The following is a 26,723-nucleotide window of genomic DNA, read 5'->3' on the forward strand; positions in this document are numbered from 1 at the left end:
CGCTCAAGCTCATCAGGGGATAGCTCATCAGCCCTACACAAAAGATGTAATCAACAGAGCTAAACCTAGATAGGTGCAGGCAAATACATGTGAGCAAAGGAACCTCATATATATCATATATAAATCTAAACATAACTCAAAGCTGTAGAGCAGGTGTGCTGCTTGGCAATACCATCCTAGGGGACACCAAAAGGCCATGAATTATCAGCACATTATCCTACCATGAACTCTCTTAATTTTCACCAAGGACTTATCAATGTGGTTTAAGGACATATGTAAATCACTAAACCATGGAATGCTTAACTGCGAAAAGAGATACAGTGTGGTTTATCGATGTACACTATAGACAAAACCATTCTGGTTCCTTCTTAAAGAGTTTTTTGTTGAACCTGAATGGAAGAGTAGTGAAACCTGAGTTGAGATATTTCATATAAGAGCTATTGACTTCGATAATATGAAAGTTATCATGAACAAATAAACAAATTCCGATTGATGGCACCCATGTCAACATGACTACATCAATGATACAAGGGTAAATGAAGGTTTTAATTCGCACACTAACAGATGTTGCATATTAATCCACAGTCGCATATGGCAAAGAGCTACCTATACATATGGAGAAGAGAGGGGTCTCATCCTCTTGTGGAGCTCATATCCAAGAAGAAATGAAATTGCAGTTATCATAATCCTGCGTGTAATGACAATCTTTTTAGGTTGGGAGCAGTGAATAGATTTCTTAAAAAATGATCTGCAACATGTACCTAGAGGAAGGGTGGAAACAAGCATCACATATTGCATTTGTTGTGTGTTCATCAAACCATACCTTCCAACGGTGAAGATTGCAAAGGATAGTAAATGCCCTCTTTGCTCGTGACCCTTCTTCAACCTGACAAACAGGTGTACAAAATGAGCTAGGGGAAAAATATGTATACGTTTTTCAATATGTTAAAGCCTGGTACCACACTGACTAATGCATTCACGATATGTTGCAAATCTATAAGAATTTAAAAGGGTGTTTTGCAGTTTAATTTTATTTTTAACCTGTTGGGAATATGCTTAGAGGCACATTGGTCGGGCTGTAGAAAAACAAAATAGTTCACCTTACATACAAGTGATAGATGAGGGGCTGAACCGTGTTCTCTTATACTCGAAGTTGGGTAAACTTGTAACAATGATACTAATTTAAATTTTCAATGGTCCTACTATTTTTTGCTTTTATCAAGACATTTTCGGATTTTTGTAGCCTAATACTTTTAACACATGGCACATAGACATAGCTAACCCTTGACCATGCTACAACACTTAATATCATGTCGCTAGCTAATTGACCAAATGACAAGCATTTTTTCTGACTAAAAAACAACAATATAAATTTATTGTTATAAAACAACATTAATTATGATTCCTATAATACAGATTACAGAAATAACTAAAAGACTCTAAGAAGGCATGTAAGTAATATGCCATGTGGCTTCCAGCAAAGCTATGACACTGACAATTGAGTTTAAGTAGATGTAGTGTAGAATAAGATGAGCAACACAGTTCGTAGGGTAAAAACAGTAGAGGAGAAATAGTTATAGCATAGTAGAATGAGAAGGAAAACAGTATACCTTTGGCATCTTTAGTCCCTGACGGGTTCAAACCTTTCCGAGGTCATAAGGTATTGAGTCAAAGATAAGCGATTGCCAAATCCTATAAAGTGAACAATTCTGTTTCTCAGTAAAATTGACAGTATTTTTTTCATGTCAAATACTCAAACCTGAATACCAGATTTCAGATATTTGATAAAATATTCTTCCAGATATATATCACCAAACTGACTAAGACGTTGAATTCAATTTATTATTTTTGGAGAATATAATAACCAGTTATTGAAATAAGTGATATAAAACATTAAACAAGTTATTGAAATAAGTGATAGAAGGCTGTTGTTAGTATGAAAGGCTTTACCAATCGACTCCATGTAAGATTTTTTAAATCTAATAACCAAATTGAAGCACCAGGACCTAGCTGAAAGACAAATTAGTTTATAAAATGTAGAATACATGTGGACAGAATGTAAAAACAAAACAATAAAAACACTACTTTTGAGAATGTAACTAAGTGAGCCAAGAATGCAACTATCTTTTGAGAATCTCAAACCAATTTTCTGAATGTCAAGTGCATATGGTCATATAGATTAGTAGAGATTATCAGATGATCTACCAAAACATCACTATCATCAGGATACTTATTTGTTTAAAATTACAGCAAAACAAAGGTGTCTCCATACCTTCTCAGTTATTAGTAATGGTTGGCAGAGCTTCCTCTCTAGAGACCAATACTGAAGTATTTGATTTAAGTTCAGTTCGCAATCTATAAACAGTAGAAAATGAAGTCAGTAACTTAGAGAGCAAACTTGGTTCCTAAGTTTTTCTGACTCAAGCGAGTCCCTTGATTTAGTAGTGCAGGGTCCTAAGCAATAATTATACGTTGTAAACTATTCAAGTCATCGAGTAAACAATATATGAAAGCACGTACTCATAGTAATCGTGCAGAAACTGCATAGATAATCAACGAATCATGGAAAGTAAAATAGAGCGAAGAGCATGCTAGATTGAGCTTTTCCACTCAAACTTAACAAAGACACCAACAATTGAACATGCATGCTGCTAACTGAATTGTGACGGCACAAAATACTGATAACAGAACATAGTTTTCAGGCGGGTCACACAATCTGATTATATTAGTCTTGTACCACGCTAGAGAAGAGGTGTTCCTTAATAGTCTAGTTCCCTAAAAAGAAAAGGGGTACTACAATGTACCTCTAGTTTCAAATTACAAGTTGTTTGGATTGGGATGCTTGGGTTGGTGATGCATTGATGTAGTTGATCGGGTTCGTATTGGTTCAACTGGCCTGTGTCCACTTATGGGGTAATAATATTCATTTCATCAAAAAACAATACCACCGCAATATATATCACATATTTTCATACTCAACGCTAGAAGCCCGTGATAGGGGAATATTAAGAACAAGTTGTGATTTGCACTAAACTGCTTGTTGAGTAGAACAAGTTGTGATTTGCTCACACAGGCTTGATAATTTGCATGGATGCTGATTCACCTTTCAAGTAGTGATGCATTTTGAACCCTCTCATATAGCAGTTTTAGTTAAGTACTTATTCAAATGAAATGCTGTGCTTATGCATGAATATTTTTACTCCCTTTACCTGAACTTATGGCCCTTTATGTTGTATTAGGAATTTTCTTCATGATGTTGGCCATTGTAATGTTCATCCCTGGGTTCTACTACACAAGGATTGCCTACTATGCATACAAAGGTTACAAGGGCTTATCTTTTTCGAACATCCCACCGATCTGAAGGAGTGTGTTGCCTGCCTGCTGGTTATGAAGTGGTGTCGCTGGTTTAATGCAAATCTGCCATTCCATCCTCCCCAGCGCTTTGATGCAAACTTGCGCGGACGGCGCGGGCGCGTGGAATCCGACTTGTAACTGGGTGCGTGCACTGATCAGTGAAACTATAACGTTTACAAAAGGAATTACCTCAGCACTGATTCCTTCCTTGGATAGTATCTCTGCAGCCTGAAGCAAACTTAGCATGAGAATGCACCAAAATAACAGCCCACTATGATGAAAAATTAAGACAGACAAGTGACATGAGCACTACTAAAACCATCTGTCACCTAAATATCCCTCTTAGGAAAAAAAAATCAAAATTACAGTTTTCGAATGGACAACCTTGTAGATCAGTTTAACGACTAACAAAAGTGCAAAGGAAGGCGAACCGAGATCGCATTTTAAAAAAAACAAAAGTCTGATAAATCAACTCTCAGAATCCAACGCCTGCAGCTGCATCTCCTCATCAGCTAGGCTGAGATTTACAACCGATTTGAAATCTAATCGGCGAATTGGACATCAAAATCAGAGCCTATAAATTCAATGAATTCGCCTAAAACCTTTAAAACGAGTGGACGAAATCTTGGAATAACTAAAGAATTCCATGGAGTAGACATCTAGAAAATGTTGATCCAATGATAATCATTTGTCCTTATGGAGCAGTCAAAATCAAAGGGCATAGAAAGATGCAAGCTTGAATAGCACAAGATAAGTGAGAGTGTGGAAGTTTACCCGACATATGCAGCTGAGAGCCTGAGACATAATTTTAAATTGAACTGTGTAAAGAATTAAGGAATACCTGAAATTCTATTCGACCTAGAACATAATATATGAAATTAGAGTAGTTTGCTTAGAAACGTGGACAATCTTTATGAACGAGAGGAGGCTCTAAACAAGTAATTTGTGTGTTAAACATTGTTTCGTTTAGTTAAAATATGTCCCATTCAGAAAACTATATATGACTTTCATGTTTCAAGAATGAGACTTTAATAAGGTTAGAAACAATTCAACCTGCAAAGTATGCCCACCACGTTGAGGTCCTCCTCCCTGCGAGCACCTCCTTTAGCAATATCTTGTCCGCGCGAGCAGAGGTATATAAGCTAGACATTGAAAAAGAGTTATGCGACGGATAATTAGATTGCAATAAATTGGGTATTCTAAATTAATGTCTATTGCTGAAGTCTAATCTAGTAAATAAGATCCTCAAAACTTAAATTCTAAGTAGACATCTACCGAAAAGCTGGAAGGTTCAGAATTGTCGATACATCCCAGAAAAGTAATTAAGCAATAAGAGCTGCTTGTCTTCGGTAGATGTGGCTATAATGTTGCAAAAAACCTAAATTGTAGCAGTAATATGTGATGCTAGGATCCCTACTGCTATCTTCTAATATTGTGATTTTTACTCCTTGCAGGTCACTAATATGTACATTGAACTGTTAAAGGAGAGGGAAAAAGGAACCCAATAGGTTTTGTTGGGACTATGCTTCGTCGCCGAAGGTCTGGTAGGAAGAAACAGCTTCGGCTGAAGCTGTCCGCATGTGATGACCGAAGGTTCCTCTTCATGAAGCTTCGGAATTTACAAACCGACATAAAAGTAGAATGACCCTTTAGTCCATAAATGTTTGAGTCGTTGTTGTAATCCCTTATGAGGGGCATAATTGTAATTCCTCACAGGCTGCGCCCTGTGCCTATAAATAGGTGAACAGTACCCCTGTACTGTTCATGCAATCTTGTAATCACTGGCACATTACGCCGGAATTATTGCTTTCTGTCAAGACGAAGGTATAAATGTACCTAAATATTATGTTTTGATATTTAGGATAATATAATAAAATATGTGAATAATGTTATTTATTTTCGGTATGTATCTCTATAATGTTTCGTGTTTTATATTTCATTTCATATTGTTTTTCAAGTCTGATCACGAAGGTATGACCTTCGTGATATTTTGCTTACGGCCTTCGTCCGAAGCTCATTAAATCCTTGGGGAGATAATGCTTCAGCGGACGAAGGGCATCAATATTTAACATTTTATGTTGCCTTGTTCTTAATTCATAGCATTTGAGAACAAGTCCCCAACATTGGCGCCCACCTCCGGTCAACTCACTTCCACTTTTTGAGCTGATGGCTTCGATTAACGATCAAGCTGGAGCTGCTTCGGCTCCGAAGCTGGTGCTCCCGATAACAGGTGGTTCGTGCTCAGAACCAGCCAACAAAAAGCAGAAGAAAGAGGCGCAGAGAAGGGTACAACATGTTGGAGTGCAGGGACCCTTCATCAAGTCAAGATGGTCCCACATTCCAATCACCTTCTCCCAAGAGGACCTTCAGCTCAAGGATTTTCCTCATAACGATGCTATGGTTATTTCTTGCGTTATCAAGGGGTTTCTGGTCCACAATGTTTTGGTTGATACAGGCAGTGCAGCTGATATTATATTTGCTAAGGCCTTCAGACAGATGCAAGAGCCAGAAGATAAGATTCATGATGCTACGCACCCTCTCTGTGGCTTCGGAGGAAGACAGATTGTAGCACTGGGCAAAATCACCATGCCAGTGACCTTCGGATTCATCAACAACACCAGAACTGAGCAAGTTGTGTTTGACATTGTTGACATGGAATACCCTTACAATGCAATTATTGGTCGTGGCACCCTCAATGCTTTCGAAGCAATTCTTCATCCTGCTTACCTTTGCATGAAGATACCTTCGGATCAAGGACCCATTGCTATTCATGGAAGTCAGGAAGCTGCCAGAAGGGCCGAGGGAAACTGGACTGACTCAAAAGCAATCCATAATATAGATGGAGCTGAAACTTGTGAACAGTACAAATTCAGAAGGGAGAAAGCAGCTTCGGCAGATCAGCCGAAGCCCATGCTCTTATGTGAGGACATAGCAGAGCAGAAGGTGCTGTTGGGCTCCCAATTATCCGAAGAGCAGGAGAAAACCTTGATAAGGTTTTTGTTCAACAACAAAGATGTTTTTGCATGGTCAGCCAATGATCTTTGCGGTGTTAACAGGGATGTTATTGAACACTCGCTCAATGTTGACCCATCCTTTAGACCCAGAAAGCAGAGGCTTCGGAAAATGTCTGAGGACAAGGCCGAAGGAGCTCGGAACGAAGTCAAAAGACTCCTCAGTGCAGGAGTTATCAGAGAAGTAAAGTACCCAGAATGGCTAGCTAACACTGTCATGGTAAAAAAGGCCAATGGCAAATGGCGAATGTGTATCGATTTTACAGATCTCAACAAGGCTTGTCCGAAGGACGAATTCCCATTGCCAAGGATAGACTCCTTAGTTGATGCAGCAGCTTCGTCAGAGCTTATGAGTCTTCTAGATTGTTATTCAGGCTATCATCAAATTTGGATGAAGAAGGAGGATGAGCCGAAGACCAGTTTCATAACCCCAAGTGGAACATATTGTTACCTTCGGATGCCTGAGGGGCTCAAGAACGCTGGAGGAAGTTTCAGCCGAATGACTGCGAAGGTTCTTCAGTCTCAGATAGGCAGAAATGTGCTAACTTATGTTGATGATATCATTGTAAAAAGCACGAAACAAGAAAATCACATTGCTGATTTGCAGGAGACCTTCGCCAGTTTTAGACAAGCTGGTCTAAAGCTGAATCCAGAAAAATGTGTCTTCGGAGTGAAGAAGGGGAAATTTCTTGGATGCTTGGTTTCAACAAAGGGAATTGAAGCTAATCCAAGTAAAATTGAAGCTATACTTCGAATGGAGCCACCAAATACAAGAAAGGGGGCCCAAAGACTGACAGGGAGGCTGGCATCTCTCAATAGATTCATATCCAGATCAGCAGAGAGAAATTTACCATTCTTCGAGGTGCTGAAATCAGCCGAAGTCTTTCAATGGGGACCAAGTCAACAAAAAGCCTTCGAGGAACTGAAGCAATATTTGATAGATTTAACAACACTAACTCCACCAACACCAGGGGCTCCTTTGTTATTATATGTGGCAGCTTCGCACTCAGCGGTAAGTGCAGCACTTGTCCAGGAGAAGCTTGATGGCCAAGTCAAGAAGCAGGTCCCAGTATATTTTGTATCTGAGGTTCTTAGTTTATCGAAGAAAAACTATACAGAATTGGAGAAGGTGTTATATGCTGTTTTGATGGCATCCAGGAAGCTTCGGCATTACTTTCAAGCATACAATATTGTTGTTCCTTCTTCGCAACCGTTGAAGGATATTATGAGAAATAAAGAAGCTACTGGACGGATTGGAAAATGGGTTGCAGAGCTCAATGAATTTTGCATTGATTATGTGCATAGGTCTTCGATCCAGTCTCAAGCGTTGGCAGATTTCATTGCTGACTGGACGCCAGGGGCTCATGATGAAGAAACAAATAAAGATGCCGAAGTATGGACAGTGTTTTGCGATGGGTCTTGGGGAACCTTCGGAGCAGGAGCCGCCGTTGTGTTGGTCTCACCATCCAAAGTTAAAACTTGTTATGCGGCAAGACTCGATTTTAGTTGTACAAACAATATTACTGAGTATGAAGCCCTGCTTTTGGGCCTTTAGAAGTTAAAAGCAATGGGAATCAGAAGGGCCATTCTTAAAACTGATTCCCAGGTTGTTTCGGGTCATATTGACAAGAGCTGTAAAGCTAAAGATCCGAAGCTTGAAAAATATCTAGACACGGTCCGAAGGATTGAAGCTTCTTTCGAGGGATTTTCTGTCAAAAATATCCCTCGAGGACAAAATGAGCATGCTGATTTGCTAGCTAAGTCAGCAGCACAGGGGCTGCCCTTACCTTCGGATGTGTTCTTCGAAACAATAAAAGCACCTTCAGTGGAACTTCTTGAAAGAGCAGTCCTCAATATATCTCCTGTTTATAGTGAAGACTGGAGAACTGAGATCATCTCTTACCTTCAGGGTAATTTCCTTTCAGATGACGAAACTTATAACAGGAGGATAGAGGCAAGAGCTCGTCCATATGTCATGATAGAAGGGGAGTTGTACAAGCATGGAGTTTGTTCTCCACTACTCAAGTGTTTATCTAGAGCCAAAGGCATAGAATTGATGAAAGAAATACATGCAGGCCTGTGTGGATCTCACATTGGATCTAGGCCGTTACTTGGAAAAGTTTTCCGTCAAGGGTTTTATTGGCCGAAGGCAGCTTCGGATGCAGCGGAATTAGTTCAAAAGTGCGAAGGTTGTCAGAAATGTGCAAGAGATCAAAAACAACCTTCGTCTCTAACTCAGCTGATACAACTCATCTGGCCATTGCAAAGGTGGGGCCTTGACTTGTTAGGTCCGTTACCACCGGCTCAAGGAAACTTAAGATATGTTGTAGTGGCTGTGGAATATTTTTCTAAATGAATTGAGGCAAAGCCTTTAGCCACAATAACTTCGGCCACCATTCAAAAGTTTTTCTGGCAGAATATTGTTTGTCATTTCGGAGTACCAAAGGCCATCACTGTAGATAATGGAACACAGTTCGACTCCGAAGCTTTCAGAGAATTCTGTGATCAAATTGGCACGAAGATCCATTTTGCATCAGTCAGGCATCCGGAGTCAAATGGACTTGTTGAAAGAGCCAATGGCATCATAATGACAGGAATAATGAAGTTAATCTTCAATCAACCCAGGGGGAAGTGGCCAGATCAATTAATCAAAGTGGTATGGAGCCACAACATGACAACATCAAGGTCAACAGGCTTTACTCCATTCAAATTATTGTTTGGTGACGAAGCAATAACTCCGGAGGAAGCTAAAACTGGATCAATAAGAGTAGTAGCTTCGGCAGAATCAGATTCTGAAGCTGATCATTCTGTGGAAAAAGATGCTATAGAAGGGATCAGGCTTCAAGCTGTGGAGAACATCAATAAATATCAAGCTGAAACAATCAAATGGCGTGATAGAAAGGTTCGGCTAAAGAATATTGAGCCAGGACATTTGGTGCTTAGGAGAGTGGCTAACCCAGATACAGTGGGCAAGTTGCAGTTGAAATGGGAGGGACCTTTTTTGGTAGTATCTTCGTCAAGACCCGGTTCATACAGATTGGAGGATATGAACGGCAACGACATTCCTAGATCTTGGAATGCGGATGAGCTTCGGTGATATTATGTATAACTCGATGTAATTTTTTATATTTTTTATTTTTTTATTTTTCTTTCATGGCACCCTTTTCCTTTCTGAAGGGGGAGAAAGGTTTTTAATGGGGCCATCACATGTAATTTCCTTTTTTAGCTCTATAAAAACAAAATCCCCCAAAGATGTAAATGTAAAAACTGAGAACGCACCATCGAGTGCCGAAAAGAAACAGGGAAGAAGCTCGAAAGTCGTCCCTAAGGGGATGCGGAGCACGACGAAGCTACTAAAGAAGTCGCTCCAAAGGGAGCGCAGTGTAAGTTTTCTGCTCCAAAGTCGTTCCAAAGGGAATGCAGAGCTTACAGCGAAAAGTCAATGCTGATACCGCCGAAAGTAAAAGGCGAAGAAGCTCCTAAGGGAAGCTTACAGCGAAAAGTCAACGCTGATACCGCCGAAAGTAAAAGGCGAAGAAGCTCCTAAGGGAGGCTTACAGCGAAAAGTCAATGCTGATTCCGCTGAAGTAAAAGGCGAAGAAGCTCCTAAGGGAGGCTTACAGCGAAAAGTCAGCGCTGATATGTGATTGTTTCTAAGGAAATAACGGTTGTGATTATGGCTTCGGATATGTGTTTGGACATTCATTTGCACACCACATTACATCATAACATTTGCATTCATAAACATTCATCCAGGCATATGTAGGATAACCATCGTCATAGCATAAGTGGTTGCTTCGGCAAAAAGAAAAAGCTGTTTTTTATGCTTCGCTGTGTACGAAAAGAAGGGAAGGTGTTTTTTCGCCTTCGTCTCAAAAAGATAATTTCGTCCACATCAAAGCACCTCATACATTAATGGAAGGGTAAGAGCATATTACAAGGTATGAACACAATTCATTAAGAACTGTTTAGCCATATTTACAAAAGTTATTTCAAAAGTTTCTTGAGTTTTTCTACAGTCTACTCCTATTGATCTTCATGGGGCCTCAGCTTTGGCGTCGTACTCTAAGCATCGGTCTCGGCTTCGTCATCCTACATGAATTAAGTTGTTGAGAGTCAAAACCAAGTTTGAAGGAAAAGGTAAGCACAAGGTATGATTTCTTACTGGTTCAAGATGACTCCGAGCGTCGTCTCCAGCCTTTTCTCGCCTGCCTTTTGTCCATATCATCTTTACAAATCTATTAAAAATGCTTCGGGCGAGGTCAGGAATATCATCTAAAATTGATGGTGATAGAGTGAAATTGGGCCTATTAACAATTTTTCCATGGTCGCAGCCAGCTTTCAGAAAAGCTGCAGCAGTGCCCCGAGAAGCTACCCAGGCACAGAAGTCACCGTGCCCGGCTATAACTTCGTCAAGCTCATCAATTTCACCCTCAATATGTTCGAAGGTCTTTGGTAAATCTTCAGTTGACGGGGTGAACTTCCCACTGCTAGCCCCGACTGAGTGGAAGATTTTTCTCAGTCGTTGAATACAATTATTGCTAAACTTCAAACATTTGTCTTGAAGGCTTGCCAATAATTTTTTCAAATCTGAATTTTGTTGGACTTTGGCTTCAAGTTTCACATTAAGTTCTTGCTTTTCTTGTTCAAACTGTTCAGATTGGCAGAGAAGCTTCGTATTCAATTCTGCTATTTTAGCTTTGGCTTCTGCCAATAAGCCTTCAGTTGTCTGAAGCTCGAAGTTTTTCTTTTCAATGGTAGCTGATTGCTCTTTTAATTTGCTCTCTAAATTTTCAATTATAACCTCGTGTTTTTTGTCTTCCAGATCCTGCTGCATTTTCAAAGCTTTACTCAACAGCATACTCTGCACATAAACAACCTTCGTTAGAAATGTCTTCGTTATTAAAAACAATAAAAGTCAAGGGAAAAGTAGTTCACCTTGAAATTGGAATAAAATAAACTACCAACGATATGTTGTCGTCGGTAGCGGCTAATATCCGTTTCTAGCTTCGGAAAACCGATGCTCTTTGATAGAGTACCGATAATCTTAGCTCCAGTTTGATCCCGGATACAGTCTAATTTTTCATCGTCAATACCCCCGAAGAGGAGTGCTCCTGGTCTATATCCGCAAGATTTGGCATATTCTTTGAGCTCTTCTATTTCGGTTTTTGACAGTTCTTGTCCAACTAAATTTTGAAACATGAAGGCTTCGTCCTCTGAAGTTTCGTCAGAGATTTCCTTTTCTTTCCCAGACACTGCGGCCATGGTCTCCTCGCCGGCAGTCGTAACTTCTTCTGTCAATATTTTGTCGATATGTTCGATTGTGTTTTCCAAGTTCAAATCTTCGGTTGGGATAGCTTCGGTAGCCGCGATCTCCGAAGGTGCGACTTCAATATTTGTTATTTCCTCAACCGCTGGTACCTTCCGAGCTGAGGCCCTCGGTGGTGTCTTGTCAATGACTTCTGTCACTGCGATGATTCTTTGTCTCTTTGTTTTAGTTGTTTCCTTCGTTTTTTCGGGCTCCTTTTCCTTCTGAAAAAACTTCACCAGTCGAGGCCCTAATGGACTTAGCTTCACAGGCAGGGATTCAGTCATTACCTTCAAAATCTCTTCCACATCAGTGGCAGAGCGTGATGCGGGAGTCTCTTCTTCGTCGGATACTTTTCGCTTCGGAGATGATACTTTTTTCTTCTTCGGTATTTTCTTCTCTTTTGGTGGTTCTTTCTCATCTTCATTTAAAGCTTCGGCTACCCTTTTCCTTTTCCGGCCTTCGACACCTTTATTCAGTTGTTCGTAGTCAGGGTATTCAAAACCCAAGGCGTCCAGCACTCGATTCAGTCTTCGCTTCGGACGGGTACCGAAGGCCGCAGTCATCAACTGATCTTCTTTTTTGGAGTAGTTACCGAGTATTTCATTGCACATTATTTCAATTGTGTCCAGCCACTCTTGGCAAGGTGTCTTAAAGTATTTCTTAAACTTGTAATAGTAAGGTAACCGTACAAGTTCTCCTTCTTTCTTATCCCCCTTTAGCTTCGGCATTTCCCATTCTTTTAAAGTAGGAAAAACCCTGAAGGCCAAGAACTCTTGAACCAGGTCTCTTGTGCCGATATGCTCTGAAATAATTTTAAACTCAGCCAGTGCAGCCCAAGTGGGACCTTCTAATGACATTTGGCATCGCGGTCTTGTTTCTCCGAAGATCAATTCAAGAGGGCTTTGTACCAGCTTCTCTTTGTCTTCGTCAACTTTCACATAAAACCATTCCGACTTCCAGCCCGCCGGCCATTTGCTTCGGTAGCTGATTACAGGAAATTTCGTGGTTTTCCGATAAGCAAAATTATAGCAACCAAAGTTATCATGCAATCCATCTTTTCTAGCCTTCGTCTGATAGTGCAGCTCATGAACTCGACAAAAGCTGTCGGCAAACGGCTCCACCGCCTGGCTTCGGAGGGCCAAGATATAAACACCAAGCCTAACGATAGCGTTAGGAGTCAGCTGATGAAAGTAGATCCCAAACTGCTTTAATACATCTGCAATAATCCCATGGAGGGGGAATCTCAACCCAGCCTTTAGAAAGCTCTTGAAAATGACTATTTCATCCTTCTCCGGCTTCGGGGTAGTTTCTTCCCCCCCGAAGCGAAGTAGCTTCTTCTGACTCTCACTGAAATAACCCAACTTCACCATCTTGGAGAAATCAGCCTTAGAGACAGTCGACTTTCCGAAGTCCAAGTGGCTGGGCTTACTTGGCATGGCAATTTGATAATCATCTTCGGAATCAGTTTCCTCAATGTCTCCTTCTTCCGCTTCGGCAGTTGCCTGTTTTGTTTCAGCGGTGGGGATTTCTTCCGAGATTACCAGTCCGGATCGTTGCATCGCTTCGGAGATGGGAACAGTCCCCGATCCTTCAGCTTCATCTCCTTCACGCTCAACCCTAGCGGTAGAGCGCACTCTAGCCATTTAATTCTGGATTTTTTTGGAACTAAATACTTTTCTTCCGAAGTTTTTCTCTTCTGACGAAGTAGGCTTCAAGCTGGAGCTTCGTTTGGTTTCGAGAGTAAAGCTTCGGCTATGGTTAAAAATGTTGGCAGCAAAACAGTGCAAATAGCAATGAATGCTGTGGTAACTTCACACCTACCCGTCTGTTTATATAGTGATGCAGGTAAGAAGGTGAATCGCCAGGATTTTTACACCAGGCGAACAGCTGCTTGCACCCGCTGCCCGGTGGACCGCAGAGACCAAATAGTAACTCTGCAAGGTGGGACCGTTACGCGCTCAGAAACTAAATCGTTTCTCGACAACGAGCTCAGGGAAGGTGTTTTTTGGACCTTCGGCTTCCTGAAGCCTAAGATACTTTTTTCACGGATCAAGCTCGTTACGAAAAACGATCTAGCACCGCGAAGGGGCTACTGTTGGGACTATGCTTCGTCGCCGAAGGTCTGGTAGGAAGAAACAGCTTCGGCTGAAGCTGTCCGCATGTGATGACCGAAGGTTCCTCTTCATGAAGCTTCGGAATTTACAAACCGACATAAAAGTAGAATGACCCTTTATTCCATAAATGTTTGAGTCGCTGTTGTAATCCCTTATGAGGGGCATAATTGTAATTCCTCACAGGCTGCGCCCTGTGCCTATAAATAGGTGAACAGTACCCCTGTACTGTTCATGCAATCTTGTAATCACTGGCACATTACGCCGGAATTATTGCTTTCTGTCAAGACGAAGGTATAAATGTACCTAAATATTATGTTTTGATATTTAGGATAATATAATAAAATATGTGAATAATGTTATTTATTTTCGGTATGTCTCTCTATAATGTTTCGTGTTTTATATTTCATTTCATATTGTTTTTCAAGTCTGATCACGAAGGTATGACCTTCGTGATATTTTGCTTACGGCCTTCGTCCGAAGCTCATTAAATCCTTGGGGAGATAATGCTTCAGCGGACGAAGGGCATCAATATTTAACATTTTATGTTGCCTTGTTCTTAATTCATAGCATTTGAGAACAAGTCCCCAACAGGTTTTTGAAATACCATTTCTTCAATACATAAGCATTAGGTACCTCTGGACAGTCATAGTGGGAGGCAAAAAGTGATTAATATAAAAGCTGCTTGTCTTCGGTAGATGTGGCTATAATGTTGCAAAAACCTAAACTGTAGTTGTAATATGTGATGCCAGGATCCCTACCGCTATCTTCTAATATTGTGATTTTTACTGCTTGCAGGTCACTAATATGTACATTGAACTGTTAAAGGAGAGGGAAAAAAGGAACCCAATAGGTTTTTGAAATACCATTTCTTCAATACATAAGCATTAGGTACCTATAGACAGTCATAGTGGGAGGCAAAAAGTGATGAATATATTACTAATATGATGAGGTACTATACTAAGTATTTCTTTTTCTTTTGAGATAAAACATGGTCAACTTACAAAATAACCAATTTAGAAAGACAGAAAGTGATGAATATATTTGTGATTAAAGGGATGTATAAATCCACAGGTTACAGAATTACCCAATAGGTGAGAACAACAACACCGATTAGTTAGGTGGAAGAACTAAAAGAAAGAACAATAGATAAAGCTAAAAGTTAAGAAGAACACAAATTACTAGTAGTCTATAAATCTCTATATTTTAGTCCATATTGTTCTGTCACTGTTATCAGAACATTTTTTATTGGCCTCTTGCATCTTTTGGCTTCAAGTGAAGTTTTAAGTTACATCACTTGAACACTTGAAACTAATAAATTCTAAATAGCTAATTCACTGTGTCTAATAAACCATGCTAGAATGGATATGATCCTACTCCTATCGAAAGAAAGAAGTTTTGTTAGCAGGATTTATGAAAATAAACCTCTGTAAACTGTAATTTATGCAACTAAAAGGTAGCAGGATTGTATCAGTGAAAACAGTGCAAAAACAGATCCAAGATTCTAGGGTTTTCCAGCTGTGGCTAAAATCAAACGCTGCTGAATTTGTGAACAAAACTGAAACTTGCTGACCATTTAGGGGAAAATAAACAAGCTAAAACAATTTATAAATTGGGACGCATGGAGTAGAATATTAAAGAAAAATTGCAAAAAGGTTCAGAACTTGTGAATTGTGTCAAACAAGCACAAACTTGATGTTTGCTTCAACTTTCTAATGCTAACCAGGGATGAGGCGAATTCATTTTGCCAATAAAAAACCTCAAAACATGACATAGTAGCAGTAAATGGTCATTACATGGATTTCGTTTCACAATAGTTGGTTGGAATTAAATTAGCTAAAATTTGTAGACATAAGTAGCGGTCAAATAGATTAGAACTAATTAATAGCCTTATACTTGAGAAGACGTATAGGCATAGAATGAAACACCAGGCACATGGACTTACAATTTGTCCAATTAAGATTCCTCTACTGTCTTGAATTTTCCTTTTCTAAATCTAGAAGTTTAGAGCATATACTTCAAAAGCTTCTCAAAATAAATTTTATTGCACATAAAAGGTGGAGGATAGAAATGTTGGTTTCTATTATATAAAGTTAACCATAACCATTGGAATATTGGATGCATGAATGACTATGGTGAATACGAGTGCATGGCAAATAAAGCTAGTATAATACTCTCAGACTGAAATATAAACATTGGTTGGTTAACTAACCTTAAGAACACCCTTGCCAAAATTATCAGATCCACCATTCCTCAATTCCAAGGCCTCATATATCTCTGAGAGGTCAATTGTTTAAAGATAAAAACGTCAAAATTTTGTGCATATGTGCCAAACATATAGAATTGGAGGCAAACACAAAAAAGGTGACCTATTCAAAAAGCAAAGGTGTTTGGACCACAAACAGAGATTTCTCAAAAAAAATCCATTCCAAACCAAATAGCAGATATTGACATGTCAAAATTATTAAACATGGCATAGTATCACATTTAATCTTTTTGTTCAACATCACCAAAGAGCAGATTTTAATATGAATCACAACTGCGTCGACTAAATCACTGTAATACCCACTTTGTAAGAAAGATCTAAAAGAGAAATTATATCACTCTATCTCTATATGTACTACCAATGTGTAGCATTTCATGTGGACACATTACTTACACAAATAAATAAGTAATAAAAGACACTCAATTAAATCATGCATCATGCTGGATTTTGTTTTGTGTGCATTTTGTGACAACATAAATAATTTGAAGAAGAAATATGTTAAATTCCCAAAATAGAATTTAGAAGAAAAAAGGGGGTTTTTAGAATTTAGATAAGAGAAGAAAGAAATGAGAAAAATACTACATAAAATGAAATAAAAATAAGAATAAATATCTTTCAAACTGGTGATTTCAAAATTCCCATTTAGTCTAAGTACAAAATACACAACAGAATTTAGATTCAAATTTGAGATTCAAAAAAATAGGGGAAAAATAATCTGAAACCAGGACTCGGACCTAATTCCACCCTGAAGGCCCAAAACCTGTTCCTTCACCACATGCGCGCGAACCCTGCGTCTGACTTCGCTTTAATCGCTGACTGATTGGGCCCACTGGTCAGTTGGCTGTCGTGCCCTGGCCTTCTCACGCGCGCAGTGACCTCGTGGTGGGTCCCTGGCGCCAGAAGCTTCTTCCTCGCGGACTCGGCCGGCCGAACCAGACACCGCGGATCCCGCACGTGGGCCCAGTCTGTCGCTTGCGCAGTGGCTGCCGAAGCCTTACCGGACTATGGAGCTAGACCTGAATTGTCGCTCAAGATCCATGCGTCGCCCCTCTTCCACTCCGCAGCGAACGGCGCGGAGTTCGCCGCCATTGTCGGGGTCATGGGCGATCACCTCTTCTCCTGAATCAAGGCCTTAGAGCAACTCCAAAAGAACGTGTAAACTAACCCCAAAACAGATATTAGTGAAAGAATAGTGGTTTTCTTACTCCAACAGCTCCCTCATTCTTTCCCCGAAAAATTAGCATCCCGCATCCACAGCCTCCTCTCCCTCATATTTTGGTGTGTTCCATCCCTCCCCAATCCATTCCTCAACGTATCAGATCATCCACAGCCTTCCGACGACTGTACAGATTGCGCCACATGTCACATTTAAAGGAACTATTGGAGTACCCATCATAATTCACTCTTAAAACTTTTTAGCCTACTCTTAATAATCAGTTTTTGGGGTAAAAAATTTAGCATCCTTTTGGAGTTGCCCTTAGGGAATAAATTGGAACCCTTGCGCTCCCTGCCTCCCTACTGCTGCCCTCTTGCGCGGACTTGAGCACTCGAAACCAAACCACCGACGCCATAGTCGTGCATCCGTGAGGAATTCGAGCGCCGCTGTGGTCCTGCACCTCCACCACCGACGCCATATCCGTGAGGATGTGACCGGGTCGTGGTGGTGCGCCAGAGTGCATTGAACGTCACGGGGGCGCCAACATGTGAGGATGAGTCTCGATGCCACTGCGATTTCTCGCTGAAGTTCGGATTCGCGGGCAAACCGCAGTGTGCTGCGGCTAGCTTTCCTCCCTACCTTCCGTCAATGGTATGTACCTCCCTCGAGTTCGCAATCAGCCTCTATACGTATAGCGTCCGTCAGATAGGGGATTCGGGCAGTGGGGCATAGCTTAGAGGGTAGCTGACCATGGCGCCACCGCGTCTGTACTCGTGCGCCGCCGTTTGTGCGGTCTGGGGGTGGAGGACGTCATGGTTACCGTCGCTCGGTGGATGAACGGTTCAGATTAGATAACCATGTACCGCTTCGAGGAATAGATCTGGGCCGTGGGTTTGGATCGAGCGGTCCCTGGTCAATCTAGTCCACTTAAAAATCTCACCCGTAGATTCAGGATTGGGCGGCTGGGATTTGGTCGAGAGAAGACGACTCCATGACCATCCACGATTTAATCTGAGCCCTCGATTGATGATCGGATGGTTAGCAATCCAGGATACCCCTTCGCGGGTGCACTTTGCTAAAGAACCCTTGAACTATGCAGAAAACAACCCGCCGTCCATGTATATTCACTGAGTCTTGGCGATATTGCGGGTTAGCCCTTGCGCTTCACGAAAAATGAGGCCCAGTCCAGTACAGTCTGAAATTGAATAATTGAATTGGAAAATAGATTTTTAATACAAAAATATATGCTAGAACTTGATTAAATCATAGAAAATCCATTTGTAGTCCAAATTGACCCATTTCAGTTTATAAAATTTTGTAATTTTATTCTCCATCACTTAGTGCCTCTATTTTGGCATGAAAGACACATTAAAATTTATCTAGTACTTAATCTTGTATTAAGCACATAAAACATTAGAAAATCCATAACTTAAAATATATACCTCCAAATTTAATGATTCCAGTTCCTGTGATCCTATTTTAATGTCTAGTTTATTACTGTATATTCTATTTGCATGTTTGATGTGATGTTAATTTATGCTATGCTATGTATGTATTGTGTTGATACGAGTAGACGAGCAAGCCACTGTGGAATCTGAGGTTCATCAAGTAGAGATAGCTGAGCAGGAGCTCATTAAAGGCAAGTTGTGCCCTTGATCACTTCTTTTACCCAGTCATGTTCTTATTAATCATAATGATCTGCATAGGTTAATTTTGATGGGACCCAATAGGTTACCCTAGATTTTGACTATCTTTATACCTTGTTTCACCACTGGTTTTACTACTAAATTTTTGGGTAGTATATGCTATCGCTTTATGTGGATTTGGGTATAAAGATATTTATCACTCGTTGTTATACTTTTTATTATCTGTTTATTATTACTATTCATGATAAGATCATTATGTTAATGGGAACATGGAGAACCACCCGGGAAAAAGTGCTACCACAAGGGTTTAATGGGACGCCCTTGGCTGATTAACTAGGAAAGCTAGTGAACGGCTACCTTACACGAAAGGGGCAAGGGCAGTAGGGGAGTGGTCAGTGTAGGGAGGTCCTTGGTTGATTTTGCTGCGATGGCGGTCAGGCAAGAACCCTGCATTGGAGCTTCCTATAAACTGTAGCGGGTAGTCTGAAGCTAGTGGAACTTTGTAAAGGCCTCGTAGTGGTACCCTATCTCGCTTCCTTGGTAGAGGTGTATGGGGTCTAATCAACTCCGTGGCAAATGGGTAACACGACTTGTGGGTAAAGATGCGCAACCTCTGCAGAGTGTAAAACTGGTATACTAGCCGTGCTCACGGTCATGAGCGGCTCGGACACTCACATGATTAATTTATGGAACTTAAACTTAATCTGTCATATCATTGCATTTGGGATTATTTTATTATTACTTTTACTTATTATTACTATGGTTTGGTATTCACTTACACTTAGTAACTGCTAATAAAATTTTGACCAACTTCTAAAAGCAATGCTCAGCTTCAGCCTTTATTTCATTGATCAGCCTTACACTACATGAACTCCCACCTTTGGTGAGTTCATGTCACATTATTCCCCACAACTTGTTGAGCGATGAACGTATGTGAGCTCACTCTTGCTGTCTCACACCCCCCCCCCCCCCCACAGGAGAAGAACAGGTGGTTCAGGAGGAGCCACAAGGCGAGGAGTATGATCTGATCTAGGTGGCGTTTCTCAGTTGCCATTTGCGCCGACGATCCTTAGTTTGTTCTATATTTATTCTTTTATTTTGTAATAAGTCTTCCGCTATGTAATAAATACTCTGATGTTTTATGACATTTATCTCTATACACTCTGTTATTATATATGTTGTCTTCTTTGGCGCATGTATGAGATGCACCTGGCTTTGTTCCTTAAAACCGGGTGTGACAGAAGTGGTATCAGAGGAAATGTTGACTGTAGGACGAAACCTAGATAGAAATGGACAAAACCCTTACCTACTTATCTTATTCTGATGCATTCTATGCTTACCTTACTCTGATTCTCTCTATACTTATCTTGATCATGTCTCACCTTCTACTGTTCTACTCTGATCACTCTTATCTTTTCTACTCTGAAACAAGATGGATTTCACACCTTGGAATCCTACAATTATGACCTTTTTAAGAGATAGGAGACCTAAGACAAAAATTAAAATTATTTTATCTATTAAAAATGTTGGTTGATTGTGCTGATGATCAATGTCTGATTTGCTTCTTTGATTGATTGAAATAGTATAGACGGGCATCTTAGCATGTACCACCATAAGGTAATGAATTAGCTTTAGTAGGCGACACACTTAGCTAATAAATCCCCCAAAGTAACATGCCTCGTAATTACATGCCTTGTCTACAATTATTTCTTTCGTACCCTGTGTTTCTAACCCAGATGAGCTACCCCTATAGTGTTAGAAGAGAGCACTATAGACGTAATCCTTGGTATGTCATGGTTAAGAAAGGCAAAGGCAGTTTATACACTGTGCTAAAGAAACCATAGAACTCACCAGTTTCAAAGAAGAAAGATTTGAAGTTGGAATTGCAGTAACTATCGCCACCAGAGTAGAGACATTCTTAGTATATGGGAAGTTTATTGGTGACAACATCCGTGTGGTTAAGGATTTTCCGGATGTCTTTCTAGAGGAGTTATCAAGGATGCCACCAGATAGGGGAGTTGAGTTTGTCATAGATCTCTTACCTGGGCTGCCCCTACTTTCAAACGACCATACAGGAGGTATGTAGAAGAGTTAAAGGGACTAAAGAAGCAGTTAACGGAATTATAAGAGGCTGGGTACATTCGTCCGAGTTCCTCACCTTGGGGAGCTCCGGTACTGTTTGTACAGAAGAAGGATGGTTCACAACGGATGTGTGTGGATTATAGATCTCTTAATGATGTTACTCTGAAGAACAAGTATCTGTTAACCCGTATTGAGGATTTATTCGATCAGATGAGAGGTGCTTGGGTATTCTCGAAGATTGATCTCCGATCGGGTTACCATCAAATGAGGATTAGACCATCGGATATTCGCAAGACAGCATTCTCGACTCGATATGGATTATACGAGTTCACTGTTATGTCGTTTGGATTAACTAATGCACCAGCTTATTTTATGAACTTGATGAACAAGGTGTTTATGGAGTATTTGGACAAATTTGTCGTAGTATTCATCGACGATATTCTTATCTATTCCAAGAGTGATAGCGATCATGAGGAACATCTGAGATTGGTGCTACAGAAGCTAAGAGATAATCAACTCTATGCCAAGTTTAGCAAGTGCAAGTTTTGGATTGGTGAGGTGCCATTTCTTGGTCATATCATTTCTAATGGAGGGATATCAGTGGATCCTGCTAAAGTCAAGGAGATAGTGGTGTGGAGCATACCCACTATAGTTAGGAGATTCGGAGTTTCTTGGGACTTGCAGGATATTATCGGAGATTTATTAAAGGATTTTCTAAGATTGCTAAGCCTATGACCTCGCTTCTGGAGAAGGGAAGAGAGTTTAAGTGGGATGAGAAGTGCCAAGATAGCTTCGATCAATTAAAGAAGAGATTGATGTCACCACCAGTGCTGGTTATGCCGGATCTACATAAGGGATTTGACATTTATTGTGATGCATGTGGCCAAGGATTAGGATGTGTGCTCATGCAAGAAGGACAGGTGATCGCCTATGCGTCTCGTCAGTTGCGAAAACACAAATTGAACTACCCCACTCATGACTTAGAACTGGCAGCTGTTGTGCATGCATTGAAGATTTGGAGACACTACATTATGGGAACTAAGTGTCAAGTGTACACAGATCATAAGAGTTTGAAGTACATATTCACTCAGAAGGATCTCAACCTTAGACAACACCGTTGGTTGGAGCTTATTAAGGATTATGATTTGGAAATTCACTATCACCCGTGCAAGGCGAATTTGGTTGCAGATGCCTTGAGTCAAAAGGAGCACGTTAGTTCAGTTATTGTTGCCCAACTACTTGAGGAGATTTAAAGGCAAGGGCAAATTGTCCCCTCGCTTTATTGGACTGTTCAGAGTTTTTAGGTGAGTTGGAGAGATGGCCTATCAACTCGAGCTACCTGATAATCTATCTGATGTGCATAATGTATTCCATGTGTCACAACTAAAGAAGTGCCTTAGGGTACCTGAGGAGCAGCTACCAATGGAAGACCTGACTTATGTTGAGTACCCTATCAAGATTCTGGATACTTTAACTCGAGTTACAAGAAATAAGGTGATTAAGATGTGCAAAGTGCAATGGAGTAACCACGGAGAAGATGAAGCTACTTGGGAAAGAGAAGAAGAGCTTCACATAGATTTTCCCCATCTTTTCCCTCGATCTTCCTAAATCTCGAGGACGAGATTATTTTGAAGGGGGGTAGGATTTGTAATACCCACTTTGTAAGAAAGATCTAAAAGAGAAATTATATCACTCTATCTCTATATGTACTACCAATGTGTAGCATTTCATGTGGACACATTACTTACACAAATAAATAAGTAATAAAAGACACTCAATTAAATCATGCATCATGCTGGATTTTGTTTTGTGTGCATTTTGTGACAACATAAATAATTTGAAGAAGAAATATGTTAAATTCCCAAAATAGAATTTAGAAGAAAAAAGGGGGGTTTTAGAATTTAGATAAGAGAAGAAAGAAATGAGAAAAATACTACATAAAATGAAATAAAAATAAGAATAAATATCTTTCAAACTGGTGATTTCAAAATTCCCATTTAGTCTAAGTACAAAATACACAACAGAATTTAGATTCAAATTTGAGATTCAAAAAATAGGGAAAAAAATAATCTGAAACCAGGACTCGGACCTAATTCCACCCTGAAGGCCCAAAACCTGTTCCTTCACCACATGCGCGCGAACCCTGCGTCTGACTTCGCTTTAATCGCTGACTGATTGGGCCCACTGGTCAGTTGGCTGTCGTGCCCTGGCCTTCTCACGTGCGCAGTGACCTCGTGGTGGGTCCCTGGCGCCAGAAGCTTCTTCCTCGCGGACTCGGCCGGCCGAACCAGACGCCGCGGATCCCGCACGTGGGCCCAGTCCGTCGCTTGCGCAGTGGCTGCCGATGCCTTACCGGACTATGGAGCTAGACCTGAATTGTCGCTCAAGATCCATGCGTCGCCCCTCTTCCACTCCGCAGCGAACGGCGCGGAGTTCGCCGCCATTGTCGGGGTCATGGGCGATCACCTCTTCTCCTGAATCAAGGCCTTAGGGAATAAATTAGAACCCTTGCGCTCCCTGCCTCCCTACTGCTGCCCTCTTGCGCGGACTTGAGCACTCGAAACCAAACCACCGACGCCATAGTCGTGCATCCGTGAGGAATTCGAGCGTCGTTGTGGTCCTGCACCTCCACCATCGTTCGGAGGATGTGACCGGGTCGTGGTGGTGCGCCAGAGTGCATTGAACGTCACGGGGGCGCCAGCATGTGAGGATGAGTCTCGATGCCACTGCGATTTCTCGCCGAAGTTCGGATTCGCGGGCAAACCGCAGTGTGCTGCGGCTAGCTTTCCTCCCTACCTTCCGTCAATGGTATGTACCTCCCTCGAGTTCGCAATCAGCCTCTATACGTATAGCGTCCGTCGGATAGGGGATTCGGGCAGTGGGGCATAGCTTAGAGGGTAGCTGACCATGGCGCCACCCGTCTGTACTCGTGCGCCGCCGTTTGTGCGGTCTGGGGGTGGAGGACGTCATGGTTACCGTCGCTCGGTGGATGAACGGTTCAGATTAGATAACCATGTACCGCTTCGAGGAATGGATCTGGGCCGTGGGTTTGGATCGAGCGGTCCCTAGTCAATCTAGTCCACTTAAAACTCTCACCCGTAGATTCAGGATTGGGCAGCTGGGATTTGGTCGAGAGAAGACGACTCCATGACCATCCACGATTTAATCTGAGCCCTCGATTGATGATCGGATGGTTAGCAATCCAGGATACCCCTTCGCGGGTGCACTTTGCTAAAGAACCCTTCAACTATGCAGAAAACAACCCGCCGTCCATGTATATTCACTGAGTCTTGGCGATATTGCGGGTTAGCCCTTGCGCTTCACGAAAAATGAGGCCCAGTCCAGTACAGTCTGAAATTGAATAATTGAATTGGAAAATAGATTTTTAATACAAAAATATATGCTAGAACTTGATTAAATCATAGAAAATCCATTTGTAGTCCAAATTGACCCATTTCAGTTTATAAAATTTTGTAATTTTATTCTCCATCACTTAGTGCCTCTATTTTGGCATGAAAGACACATTAAAATTTATCTAGTACTTAATCTTGTATTAAGCACATAAAACATTAGAAAATCCATAACTTAAAATATATACCTCCAAATTTAATGATTCCAGTTCCTGTGATCCTATTTTAATGTCTAGTTTATTACTGTATATTCTATTTGCATGTTTGATGTGATGTTAATTTATGCTATGCTATGTATGTATTGTGTTGATACGAGTAGACGAGCAAGCCACTGTGGAATCTGAGGTTCATCAAGTAGAGATAGCTGAGCAGGAGCTCATTAAAGGCAAGTTGTGCCCTTGATCACTTCTTTTACCCAGTCATGTTCTTATTAATCATAATGATCTGCATAGGTTAATTTTGATGGGACCCAATAGGTTACCCTAGATTTTGACTATCTTTATACCTTGTTTCACCACTGGTTTTACTACTAAATTTTTGGGTAGTATATGCTATCGCTTTATGTGGATTTGGGTATAAAGATATTTATCACTCATTGTTATACTTTTTATTATCTGTTTATTATTACTATTCATGATAAGATCATTATGTTAATGGGAACATGGAGAACCACCCGGGAAAACAGTGCTACCACAAGGGTTTAATGGGACGCCCTTGGCTGATTAACTAGGAAAGCTAGTGAACGGCTACCTTACCCGAAAGGGGCAAGGGCAGTAGGGGAGTGGTCAGTGTAGGGAGGTCCTTGGTTGATTTTGCTGCGATGGAGGTCAGGCAAGAACCCTGCATTGGAGCTTCCTATAAACTGTAGCGGGTAGTCTGAAGCTAGTGGAACTTTGTAAAGGCCTCGTAGTGGTACCCTGCCTTGCTTCCTTGGTAGAGGTGTATGGGGTCTGATCAACTCCGTGGAAAATGGGTAACACGACTTGTGGGTAAAGATGCGCAACCTCTGCAGAGTGTAAAACTGGTATACTAGCCGTGCTCACGGTCATGAGCGGCTCGGACACTCACATGATTAATTTATGGAACTTAAACTTAATCTGTCATATCATTGCATTTGGGATTATTTTATTATTACTTTTACTTATTATTACTATGGTTTGGTATTCAATTACACTTAGTAACTGCTAATAAAATTTTGACCAACTTCTAAAAGCAATGCTCAGCTTCAGCCTTTATTTCATTGATCAGCCTTACACTACATGAACTCCCACCTTTGGTGAGTTCATGTCACATTATTCCCCACAACTTGTTGAGCGATGAACGTATGTGAGCTCACTCTTGCTGTCTCACACCCCCCCCCCACAGGAGAAGAACAGGTGGTTCAGGAGGAGCCACAAGGCGAGGAGTATGATCTGATCTAGGTGGCGTTTCTCAGTTGACATTCGACGATCCTTAGTTTGTTCTATATTTATTCTTTTATTTTGTAATAAGTCTTCCGCTATGTAATAAATGCTCTGATGTTTTATGACATTTATCTCTATACACTCTGTTATTATATATGTTGTCTTTTTCGGCGCATGTATGAGATGCACCTGGCTTTGTTCCTTAAAACCGGGTGTGACAATCACCGTGGGGCATGGGGGCTCACCAGATGTCGACTCTGCCGCGGCCAAAGTACCGGTACACGAACTGGGGGATGCATGAAGGTTGACGGTGCTGATGCACACCAGCAGTCAGTAGAAGAGATCGAGCCTGTTGTGGTTGAGGTCCATGGAGAACAAGCTGGCAGGCCTTCTGCGGGAGCTGTTGTAGTTCTCCACCGTGATCACCAAGCTATGGAGTTGTACAACCCCCCAGCATTCTTATAGCCTGCACGCACAACCCGCGCCCAAAAATTCAGAGTTGGTGAAACAAATAACCTCGATTTTGGCTAGGTGAGGCACACAACCAACCTCCGCAAGGCACGTGACCTTGCCCCGGCAGGTTGAGGCGTCGATGTAGTTCAAGGTGAGGCGTGATCCGGCTCAGGAGGCCACGACAAGGGTCTCCAGTGGGGGCTAGGTCAAGCGCGCGTGGTTGTTGAGCAGGTTTCGTCACCAGTTCGTGGTCCCACTGGGCCACCTCGAGCACCTCGTCTTTGTAGCGCTGCTGGAGGAGGCCGAAAGCGATTATGGCTTCTGTCACCTGGCCGCCCCCACCATCCCCTGCCTAGCCGACATTGAACCCCAGCAACCTCGGGTTCTATGACATGGTCAATAACACCCTTGACACGCATGGGGTCCATCAACCGGTCGATCGAGGGGCATGGAGGAGGAGAAGGGAGTTTAGGGTTAGGGTTCATGGGGGCGCTTACGAGTTACCAGAACTCATAGAGGA

General features: G+C 41.4%; 1 long non-coding RNA gene across 1 annotated transcript; it reads right to left on the reverse strand.

Annotated features, from left to right (window-relative positions):
• Window positions 1–598: 598 nt before the first annotated feature.
• On the reverse strand, window positions 599–26,010 carry LOC103638721 (uncharacterized). Its single transcript, XR_002264903.1, has 7 exons — window positions 25,996–26,010; window positions 16,000–16,064; window positions 4,408–4,468; window positions 2,273–2,355; window positions 1,611–1,692; window positions 824–886; window positions 599–688 (listed from the first exon to the last, which is right to left on the reverse strand). It is a non-coding gene; the product is annotated as an uncharacterized lncRNA (long non-coding RNA).
• Window positions 26,011–26,723: the final 713 nt, after the last annotated feature.

The sequence above is a fragment of the Zea mays genome, chromosome 9, assembly GCF_902167145.1.
Source record: "Zea mays cultivar B73 chromosome 9, Zm-B73-REFERENCE-NAM-5.0, whole genome shotgun sequence".
Classification (NCBI taxonomy): Eukaryota; Viridiplantae; Streptophyta; class Magnoliopsida; order Poales; family Poaceae; genus Zea; species Zea mays.